The following is an 11,280-nucleotide window of genomic DNA, read 5'->3' as shown; positions in this document are numbered from 1 at the left end:
CAATTCACTCATTTACAGTGTACAATTCAATGTTTTTTTAGTATAGTCACAGAGTTGTACAACCGTCACAACAATCTAATCTTAGAACATTTTTGTCCCTCCTAAAAGAGGCTCCAGACTCATCATCGGTTACTAGCCATTGTCCCCACCCCCCCATCCCACAGCAGCCACTAATCCACATCCTGTCTATACCTTTGCATATTTTGGACATTTCATATGAATGGAATCATACAGTATGGCCTTTTGTGGCTGATTTCTTTTAATTAGCATGTTTCCTAGGTTCATCCTTGTTGTAACAGGTATCAGTGCTCCATTTCTTTCATTGCTGGACAATATTCAGTTGTATATATAGACCACATTTTACTCATCCCTTCATCAGTAGTGGACATTTGGGTTGTTTCCACTTTTGCGCTACTGTGAATAGTGCCGCTATGAACATTTATGTACAAGTCTTTGTTTGCACATCTGTTTTCAGTTCTTTTGGGTGTATGCCTAGGAGTGGAATTGCTGAGTGATACGGTAATTCTATGTTTAACTTACTGAGGAGCTGCCAAACTGTTTCCCACAGCTGCTGCACGGTACATTCCTACCAGCAGTGTAAGAGGAATCCAATTTCTCCACATCCTTGCCAACACTTGCTATTGTCCATCTTTTATATTACAGCCATCCTAGTGGGTACACAGTGGTATATCATAGTGGTTTTGATTTGCATTTCCCTAATGACTAATGATGTTGAACATCTTTTCATGTGCTCTTTCCCCATTTGTGTATCTTCTTTGGAAAAATGTCTATTGAAATTCTTTGCTTGCTTTAAAATTAGGTTATTACTCTTTGTATGGTTGAGTTGAAAGTGTTCATTATACAGTCTGGAACCTAGACCCTTCTCTGATATATGATTTGTAAATATTTTCTATTCTGTGGAGTATCTTTTTACTCTCTTAATTTGCAGCACAAAAGTTTTAAATTTTGATGTAGTCCAATTTATTTTTCTTTGGTCACTTTTGCTTTTGGTGGTGTGTCTACCAGCCTCTTTGTTCATGGCCGACATCCCGAAGCAGTTATGGCATTTTTTTCTCACTGAAACTGGATGCCACCTACCTTGAAACTTTCCTCGACACTGTGCTATAGGCACTGTAGTGGTTAAAAGCCCAAGCTCTGGAGACAAACTGTGTGGGTTCAAATCCCCAGTAGCGCTACCACTTAATGGTGGTGTCTTCTTCACCTGAGGGTCGCTTGCCAGGTGAGCACAATGCTGGGTGCAGGCGAGAGAAATCAAGGATGGGTATAGACCAGTAGGATAATTAATATAGCTTATCTTGTGTATGCTCTGGTAATGGATTGGACTTAATGGAGGGCCTGAACAGATCTGAGAGTTCAGGATGTGGACCACACAGGAAACTCTGGTGCATTACTTCACATCTTCTCAGGCACACACCTCTTTACCAGCCACTGTTGCCAAGTTCGCACAGGTACAGCCCGACTGCATTTTGCCCATACTTTGCACCTCTCACTTCTTGCTCTGGGGCTTCTCTGACCCCTCAGTGTGGGATGCTTGGAGACCCACTCAGCACTAATATATGCGCACCCTAGAAGAGGGTGGAATGAATGCCCCTGGGGCCATCGTTGACCGAAAGGGATGGGAGCTAATGAATAAGTGCTTACACATTTGTCCTTCACTTTGTTTCCCCAAAGATACCGAAAGAAGGCGTGAAGGATGCTGAACAGGTATAAACAACAGCTACCCACTTTTTCTACTAAAAAAGAATCTATAGCAGGATCCCAGGAATCGATACGTGTAACAAGCCCTATAGGTGACTCCTATGCACACTAAACAAGTTTGCAAAACTGAATTAGGGCGTTTTCTGAAGGAATTTACGTCATAAGAGGAGCAGAGATTACAGCCCTGGCACACTTGAACATTCCCTTGCATCACACAGAAAAGCACCATATGACTGTCTGTCTCCATCTCCATCTTCATGGATGCTTTTCCTCTTCTGACTTGGCATTCCTGTCCTCAGATGCACCAAGCACGTGTACATGGACTTCCTTCTTAGTCTCTGTGTAAGACGACTTCTGTCTTCCTAAGGAAGGCTCCAGCCCTCTTCCACAGGAGGAGGTTTTCCTTCTGGGTTCCTTCCTGCATCCTGTTGTCTAAAGAGAGCAGGGTCCTGGGCTTCAGCCGGAAGGGCACTGATGTTCGCTTCCTGCCAGCCCAGCAACTATGGGTGATGGACGGCCTCTAGGACCCAGAGCGAGGGTGCCTATAGTGGAGCCACCAATTTTATTAGCTCGGCTGGAAGAGTGAAAGCTCCAGGGCCTGCTGGTTCCCTTATTAGATTTCATTCCTAGGTAAGCATATCTTTCAAAGACCCCCCAAAATTTTCTGGAAGCAGTAAGGATAAATGTCTAAAACAATGTTTTCCCCATTTGCATGGCTCTCTGTCTTTTCAGAAAGTATTCCTTCCTGCACTGCTTGGGTCTTGGGGGCATCATTAATCCATACCCACTTTTATTTATTTGTTTGTTTATGGCCACGCTGCACAGTCTGTGGGATCTTAGTTCCCCGACGAGGGATCGAACCCACACCCCCTGCAGTGGAAATGCGGAGTCCCAACCACTGGACTGCCAGGGAAGTCCCAATCCATACCCACTTTCAATGGCTGCTTGACTTATGACCCAGGGAGTAGTTTTCATTAAGTTCTTTTGATTTAGAGTCTCCCTCTGATAAAGTTGATAGTGGTGGCGTTGGGGGATTTGGTAATTCTTCCTGATTTAAACAGTACAACATGTGGCCGATCTGACTTTGGCTTTTTCTAGGGCAGAGTGAAGGACTCCCCATTTCCACAATGGGGACCATGTCTCATACATCTGGTCATGTCTTTCCCTTACTTAAAATTCATCCATGGTTCCCCGTTACTCCAGGATAAAGTCCAAAATTATTAGCCTCACTTTCAAGCCTTTTATGATCTCGTCCCTGCTGGTCTCCTGTATTATTAAGGACTCTTCAACTGCACATGATAAAAAACCAAGTGCAAACTGGGTCAAGTGAAAAAGAGCAAGTATTTGCCCATATATACGAAAAGTCCTGAGCTACACTGGCTTCAGGCACAGCTGGATTCAGAAGCACACCTATTTTGGGGAATGTCATTTCTCTCCATCTCCAGGCTCTGTCTTCTGTATTGGCTTCATTTTCAGGGAGAATCCACTATGTGGTGGCAGAGATGAACACATAGTGACTTCAGGTTTATAATCTGGTAGTTTATCAAGCTCAGCAGGGAGTGAATGCAACTTGTCCAGTAAATTCTAGGAAAGTTCAGAGGATGCCTATTATTAGTGAGGCTAGGTCGTACACCCGTCCTTGGACCACCCTTTTGGCTTACTGTCCATTTCTGGTGCTTTGCGGGTGGGATCACCCCAAATGAACGACTTTTTTGAGAGTGATGTATGGGTATTTCCAAAGGATATTTGAGATGATATTATTTTAAGAGGAGGATGTGGCATACACCATCGCCTAACAAATAGCTGTGTTCCTCTTTTTTAAAAATTAATTAATTTTTTTGGCTGCATTGGGTCTTCATTGTTGGGTCTTCGTTGCTGCGCACGGGCTTTCTCTAGTTGTGGAGAGCGGGGGCTACTCTTCGTTGCGGTGCACAGGCTTCTCATTGTGGTGGCTTCTCTTGTTTCAGACCTCGGGCTCTAGGCGTGTGGGCTTCAGTAGTTGTGGCTCGCGGGCTCTAGAGCGCAGGCTCAGTAGTTGTGGCGCACGGGCTTAGTTGCTTCAGGGCATGTGGGATCTTCCCGACGCAGGGCTCGAACCTGCGTCCTCTGCAGTTGCAGGCGGATTCTCAACCACTGCGGCACCAGGCAAGTCCCAGCTGTGTTCCTCTTCTTCCTTGCTAACAGAGTCCAAATTTCTTTAGATGGTAAGAGAAGGGGAGCCCCTCACTCAGCCTCGGGATGAATCATAATTGGTTTAACCCAAGGCCTGGAATCCCATTCCTATTATAGTGATTGGTTTGTGGGTCTGCATGTGACCTGGCTCTAGCCAATGAGAATCTAAGGGGCAGGCTGCTGGAGGGCTCCTGGGAAATATTTTCCTCCCTGAGAAAATAAGTGAGGACATCAAGGAGAAGCCTCTGCCTACATTCTTTGGATATTATCATGGGAAGATGAGAAGCTTAAAGCTGTGGCAGCCATCTTGAAACCATGAAGAGAAAGTGAGATTCACAGAGAAGCCAATGCATCAATCTGCCTTAGTTGAGAAGCTGAATTATCTAAACTTAGTACCTTCTCTTGACTTAAAAAAAAAATTGTGCTAAAATACACAAAACATCAAATTCACCATTTTAACCAATTTATTTTATTTGTTTTTGTTTGTTTGTTTTTACTGTATGATATCACCCATATGTGGAATCTAAAACAAACAAACTGGTGAACACAACAAAAAAGAAACAGACTCACAGATATAGAGAACAAACCCATGGCTACCAGTGGGGAGAGGGAAGTGGGGAAGGGCAACACAGAGGCAGGTGATCAAGAGGTACAAACCATTATGTATAAAATAAGCTACAAGGTTTGTTTTCTATGTTTGTGAGTCTGTTTCTGTTTTGTAAATAAGTTCATTGGTATCATTTCTTTAGATTCCACATATGAGTGATATATGATATTTGTCTTTGTCAGACTTACTTCACTTAGCATGATAATCTTCAGGTCCATCCATGTGGCTGCAAATGACACTATTTCATTCTTTTTTATGGCTGAGTAATATTCCATTATCTATATATCTATATATATATATACCTATCTCACATTTTCTTTATCCATTCATCTGTCGGTGGACACTTAGGCTGCTTTCATGTCTTGGTTACTAAAGCGGAAAGGGGACGGGAGGGTAAATTAGGAGGGTGGACACTTAGGCTGCTTTCATGTCTTGGTTACTAAAGCGGAAAGGGGACGGGAGGGTAAATTAGGAGTTTGGGATTAGCAGATACACACTACGATATATAAAATAGATTAGAAAACAAGGTTCCACTGTGTAGCACAGGGAACTATATTCAATATCTTGTAATAAACTATAATGGAAAAGAATCTGAAAAAGAATATGTATATATGTGTGTGTGTGTGTATAATATACGTATACAGCTGAATCACTTTGCTGTACACCAGGAACTAAGACAACATTGTAAATCAACTGTACTTCAATTTAAAAAAATAGATGAAGGGAATTCCCTGGCAGTCCAGTAGTTAGGATGTAGCTCTTTCACTACCGAGGGCTCGGGTTCAATTCCTGGACGGGGACCTAAGACCCCCCACAACTCACGTGGTGCGGCCAAAAGAAGAAAAAAGAGAAAAAGAAAGCCACAGGATATACTGTACAAGACAGGGAACACGGCCAATATTCTACAATAACTATAAATGGTGCACAACGTCTAAAAATTGTGAACCACCATAGTGTACACCTGCAACCCACGCCACGTGGTACATCAGCTACACCTCCATTAAAAAAACAACAAAAACGGCATGCATCTTCCACGCTTCCAGTGTACTAGACATTTCTTGCTCCTCTTGTGCTATCAGAATGACTCCCTCTATAATAGATCAATATGTTCTGAGATGTCCAAGTGGCCCAAGTCAAGCATTGAGCCCTGGTCATTCCGGCTCTCAGGGCCAGTGTGTTCTGTGGACAGCTGCCTACAGCTCTAACTCTTGAACTCCACCTGTGCGTACACCTTGGTGATGTCGTGGTACCTGCCTTCCGGGGGCTGGTAGTTGGAGATCGGCGGCGTGTACTCTAGCCCCTGTCTCTCAAAGGGGAATAGACTGGGGTCCCGCTCGGTGGCTGCCTCGTGGCATTCCGGGGATGTGAGCCGCAGCTCCTGCAGATTCCCTGCCGGGCCTCAAGCATGGACCTGACGGCGTCCTTCTCCAACTCCATGTTGTAGAGCGACCACTTCTTCAGAAGCAGAGCTCTCTACTCGCTCTCCTCCAAGGGGAGCTGCTCTCCTCCAAGGGGAGCTGCACCGCAGGCCGGTGTCTCACTTTCCCTGGGAACTTCACAGGCGTGATAAAATCCTTAAGGGGAATTAGCTCGTGGCTGTCATGGCATCCTTTTCTTCAAGCGGTCCTTGGCAGCTTGGCCTTTTGTTTGGATTTTTCTTCTCCTTCTTTTGCTCCTCCTCCTCCTTCCTCCTCTTCCTCTTTCTCCTGCTTCTCCTCCTCTTCCTCAGGGGCTCTGCTCTCTTGGGAACAAGCCCCCAGAAGCACAACCATGAAGCTCTCATGGTGTCTCTCATCTGTGTCTGCCAAGCTCCCAGAAGCTGGTTCAGGGGCACAGGGGCACTCCAGCAGGGACCTTCTAACCACTTTAAAGTGTATAACTCGGTGGTATTTGGTATGTTCACCATGTATGAAACCATTACCACTATCTAGTTGCAGAATATTTTCATCACTCCAAAAGGAAATCCCAATTCTCCTTGCCCCAGCCTCTGGCCATCCCTGCTCTATTTTCTGCATTTGCCTATTCTGAATATTTCAAATAAATAGACTCATTAGACAGTATGTGGCCTTTCGTATCTGGCTTCTTAGCATAATGTTTTCAAGGTTCATCTATGTTGCAACTTGTATCAGTACTTCATTTCTTTTTGAGGCTGAATAATATTCCACTGTATGGATATACCACATTTTATTTACCCATTCATCAGCGATGGACATTTGGGTTGTTTCCACCTTTTGGCTATTGTGGATAATACTGCTATGAACATTCATGTACGAGTTTTCGTTTGAACACCTGTTTTCACTTTTGAGTATATGCCTAGGAGTGGAACGATATGGTACTTCTGTGTTTAACTTACTGAGGAATTGCCAAAGTGTTTTCCACAGTGGCTGCACCATTTTATATCCCCACCAGCAATGCAGAACGGTTTTAATTTCTTTGCATCCCAGCCAACACTTGGCTGTTTTCTGTATTTATGATTATAGTCATTCTAGTGGATGTGAAGTGGTATCTTATTGTGGTTTTGATTTGCATTTACCTACTTACCAATGACAATGAACATTTTTTTCATGTGTTTTTTGGCCATTTGTATATCTTTTTTGGAGAAATGTCTATTCAAGTCCTTTGCCCATTTTTTTTTTTTTTTTTTTTTTGCGGTATGCGGGCCTCTCACTGCTGTGGCCTCTCCCGTTGTGGAGCACAGGCTCCGGACACGCAGGCTCAGCAGCCATGGCTCACGGGCCCAGCCACTCCGCGGCATGTGGGAGCTTCCCGGACCGGGGCACGAACCCGTGTCCCCTGCATCGGCAGGCGGACTCTCAACCACCACGCCACCAGGGAAGCCCCCTTTGCCCATTTTTGAATTGGGTTGTTTAGTTTTTGTTGTTGTTGAGATTTAGGAGTTCTCTATATAGTCTGAATATTAATCCCTTATCAGATATATGATGTGCAAATGTTTTCTCCCATTCTGTGGGTTGCCTTTTTGCTCTGTTGATATTGGCTTTTGGTGCACAAAATGTTTAATTTTTGTAAAGTCCAATTTGTCTTTTTTTTCTTTTGTTGCCTGTGACTTTGGATATATCCAAGAAATCACTGCCAAATGCCATGTCATGAAAATTTTGCCCTATATTTCCTCTAAGAGTTTTATAGTTTTAGGTCTTACACTTATCTTTGATTCGTTTTGTGTTAATTTTTAAAAATTGAAATGTTGTTAATGTACAGTATTATGTTATCATTATGTAATGCCCCTCCTTTATCCCTGCTTTGTCTAAAATTAATATAGCTACTACTACTTTCTTTTAATTAGTGTTAACATGGAATATCTTTCTCAATCCGCTTACTTTTTTTTTTTTTTTTTGTGGTACGTGGGCCTCTCACTGCTGTGGCCTCTCCTGTTGCGGAGCACAGGCTCTGGACGCGCAGGGTCAGCGGCCATGGCTCACGGGCCTAGCCGCTCCGCGGCATGTGGGATCTTCCCGGACCGGGGCACGAACCCGTGTCCCCTGCATCGGCAGGCGGACTCCCAACCACTGCGCCACCAGGGAAGCCCTGCCCATCTGTTCTTGCATGCTGTCTACTATCCTTTAGAGCCCTTTTGGACATCATATTAGCATATTAATCATAGTTGTTTCAAATTCCTGGTCTGATCTTTCCAACATCCCTGCCAAGTGGTTCTGATGCTTGCTCTGTCTCTTCAAACTGTAGTGGGGTTTTTTTGTTTGTTTTGGTTTTGTTTTTTCCTTTTAGCATGTCTTGTCATTTTTTCTTGATAGCCAGGCATAATGTACTAGGTACAAGGAACTGCTGTAAATCAGCCTTTAGTAATGTGGTGATAAAGTGTGTGTGGGGGGAAGCATTCTACAGTCCCATGATTAGGTCTCACTCTTTTAGTGAGCCTGTGCCTCTGGACTGTGAACTTCACATGTGTTTCTTCGTTGTTTTACCCCTCTAGGGTGGGACAGGATGGCTAGAATTGTCTGGAGTTGGGTACTTCCCTTCCTCAAGGCCAATTAGGTTCTGATAAAACCCCAGCAGGTTAGGCCCTGGTTCAACATTTTCTCCTGAAGGCAAACCTTGTTAAGAACAGAATATTTGGCATATTTCAGAATGGTTCCTTTTCCCCTCCCCTTGCCAGAGCATGAGGGCTTTTTCTCTGATATTCACTGTGAGAACCAGGTAGAGCCCTTGCCGGTAAATCTCCCATAAGTGGATCCTCCTATGACAGGGTCCCCCTAGAGATTTTAACTCCGAGTGTCCACTCTAAGCTGCAAGAAATTCATCAACTATAATTCAGGTTTCCCTACCCAGCACTGGTGCCCATGGACGTTTCAGCTTGTGGGTTTCTGCTTGGGTAGATCTGATTCTCCATATTTGCCTGTCTGTCTCTCCAGTTTGAAGCGTGGCAGTTTGCTGCCCTCACTTCCGTGAATCTCACTGTCACAGGTCCCTGGCCCTCTGTGACCTTCTGTCACTTGTGACCTCACTTCTCTCACACGTCAAGAAGAGTTGCTGAGTTTTCAGTTTGTTCACCTTTTTTTTTGCGGCACGCGGGCCTCTCCCTGTTGTGGCCTCTCCCGCTGCGGAGCACAGGCTCCGGACGCGCAGGCTCAGCGGCCACGGCTCACGGGCCCAGCCGCTCCGCGGCATGTGGGATCTTCCCGGACCGGGGCACGAACCCGTGTCCCCTGCATCGGCAGGCGGACTCCCAACCACTGCGCCACCAGGGAAGCCCTGTTCACCTTTTTATTTGCTGTTAGGACAGACTAGCAACTTGCAAGCTTCTTAGGTGCTGTACCCAAAGGACCATTATCTTTTATCCAGATGACTTTAATCTTTCACCAGAGGATGTTCTACGTTTACTCTTTGGGCTCCTGCGCTGAGAAATTGATCACGTCAAGTTAGGGATTGAGCTGGATTGGGGATAAGTTCCAGTTTTATGAATACTCTATCTACCTTTGTTTCATCCTCATTTCTCAGGCATGAGCCTTCTGGGCTTTTGAATGAGAGCCTAGACATTCTCTGTCTCAGCCTGTGGGCTGTGGGAGGTTTTATTCTGTCTTTTGGAGGTTTTGAGTTTAACTCTCCCACCTCCCGCCCCACATATCTTCAAAATCTGGCCCCTTTGTTTCAGGCAGGCCCTCTTTCTGTAATTGGACTTTGGCTCCTAAACACCACACGACTGCAGAAGATTTTGCTCCCTCCAGCTTTTAGGGGCTTCCAGGAGCCCCCAGCTCCTCAGGACCACCAAAATCTTTGCTGGTTTCTCTTTCTCCCAGTAATGTTCCTTTGCCTGAGCTAAGCCTTTGTGTCCAGAATTGGCAGATGCCTCCAGAGAAAAATATTTGACCAGTGATCCTCAGCTTATTCAGGAATGAAGGCTCTTCTCTCTTTGGAATTTTAGTTCATCTCATTCAGTCATAGCTCTCTGCTGACTTTAAAAAGACGATTCTTGCAATTTTTTGGTTTTTCTTCTAACTTCTGCAGTGGGAGCATTGGTCTGCTGAAAACCTCTATATCCTGGTTGGAAACAGAAGTCTTTTGATCTTTTCTTAAATTCTGTATAATTTACTTTCATTATTTCTTCAAATATTTACTCCTCTTCAACTTTGTTTCTCTTTCTGAAGTCTTATTATCTGGATATTTTTACTTCTGCTTTAATACTCTGTAACTCGTATTATTTCTTTTATATTTTCTAATTTTTTTTGAATCTTCCTTCAGGGAAAGTTATTCAATTTGGTCTTCCAGTTCACTAATATTTTCTTCAGCTGTATTCATTTATTTATCCCATCTACCTGGACTGATCAGCACTTCTGGTTCTGAAGGGCTACTAAGAATTTATCAGACTGTTATATTCACGTATTCATCAAATATTCATCGAATGCCTACCTTATGCCAGGCTGGGTTCTAGGCGTGGGAAATTCAATCACCAACTATACAAAGGAGGCTTAATAATTTAAACCTCTAGCTCAGATTCACACATGCAACAGCCTACTTGACATCAGAGGCATCTCAAACTCAACATGTCCAAAACTGAACCAGCGATCTTCCCCTAATCAGTATTCCCTTGGTGGCAAGTGGCAGAACTCCAAGTCAAACTGGTTTAAGCCGTAAAGCAAAATTATTGGCTTAGTTAACTGAAAAGTCCAGGGGTAGGATGACTTCAGGCCTGGCTGATTGATATTAGAGGCTCAATGATATTGACAAGACACGGTATCCGTTTTTCCATCTCTTGCTTCTGCTTTTTTCTCTGCTGACTTACTTTGTGGGATCTTGGTTCCCCCGCCAGGGATTAAACCCAGGCCCTCGGCAGTGAAAGCGTGGAGTCCTAACCACGGGACTGGCAGGGAATTCCCTCTGCTGACTTAACTTCTAGGCTTACCCTCCTCACATTAGGGTGAGATCGTCACCAGCACCAACAGGCTTACATGCTTCCAGCTCAGTGACTCCAGCAGACAGACAGAGATTCTGTTTTACCAATAATTCCATCATCAGCTCCAGGCTTGAGTCTTGCTGACTTTGCTTGGGTTTTGTGCCTTGCTATGAACCAATCATTGTAATTTGGAGGAGGAATCTTTGGATGAGCCAGGTCTAGGTCTTAGGCTGACTCCTGCAGCTGAAGTTATGTTCTGCTAGATTTGCAACCCAGTGAAATAAGAAAGCCTCTTTCCTGAGCGCTCCATCGAATGTTTGAAGGGGGTTCTCATCTGCCTGGCTTAGGACTCATGGCCTTTTCCAAACCAATGTCTGTGTCCTATTGGTAGGCCTGGATCTGGAGTTGCCAGATTTAA

General features: G+C 44.4%; 1 pseudogene; it reads right to left on the bottom strand.

Annotated features, from left to right (window-relative positions):
- Window positions 1-5,699: 5,699 nt before the first annotated feature.
- LOC116758410 lies at window positions 5,700-8,861 on the bottom strand (annotated as a pseudogene).
- Window positions 8,862-11,280: the final 2,419 nt, after the last annotated feature.

The sequence above is a fragment of the Phocoena sinus genome, chromosome 8, assembly GCF_008692025.1.
Source record: "Phocoena sinus isolate mPhoSin1 chromosome 8, mPhoSin1.pri, whole genome shotgun sequence".
NCBI lineage: Eukaryota > Metazoa > Chordata > Mammalia > Artiodactyla > Phocoenidae > Phocoena > Phocoena sinus.
This window is presented reverse-complemented; position numbering and strand designations above follow the sequence as displayed.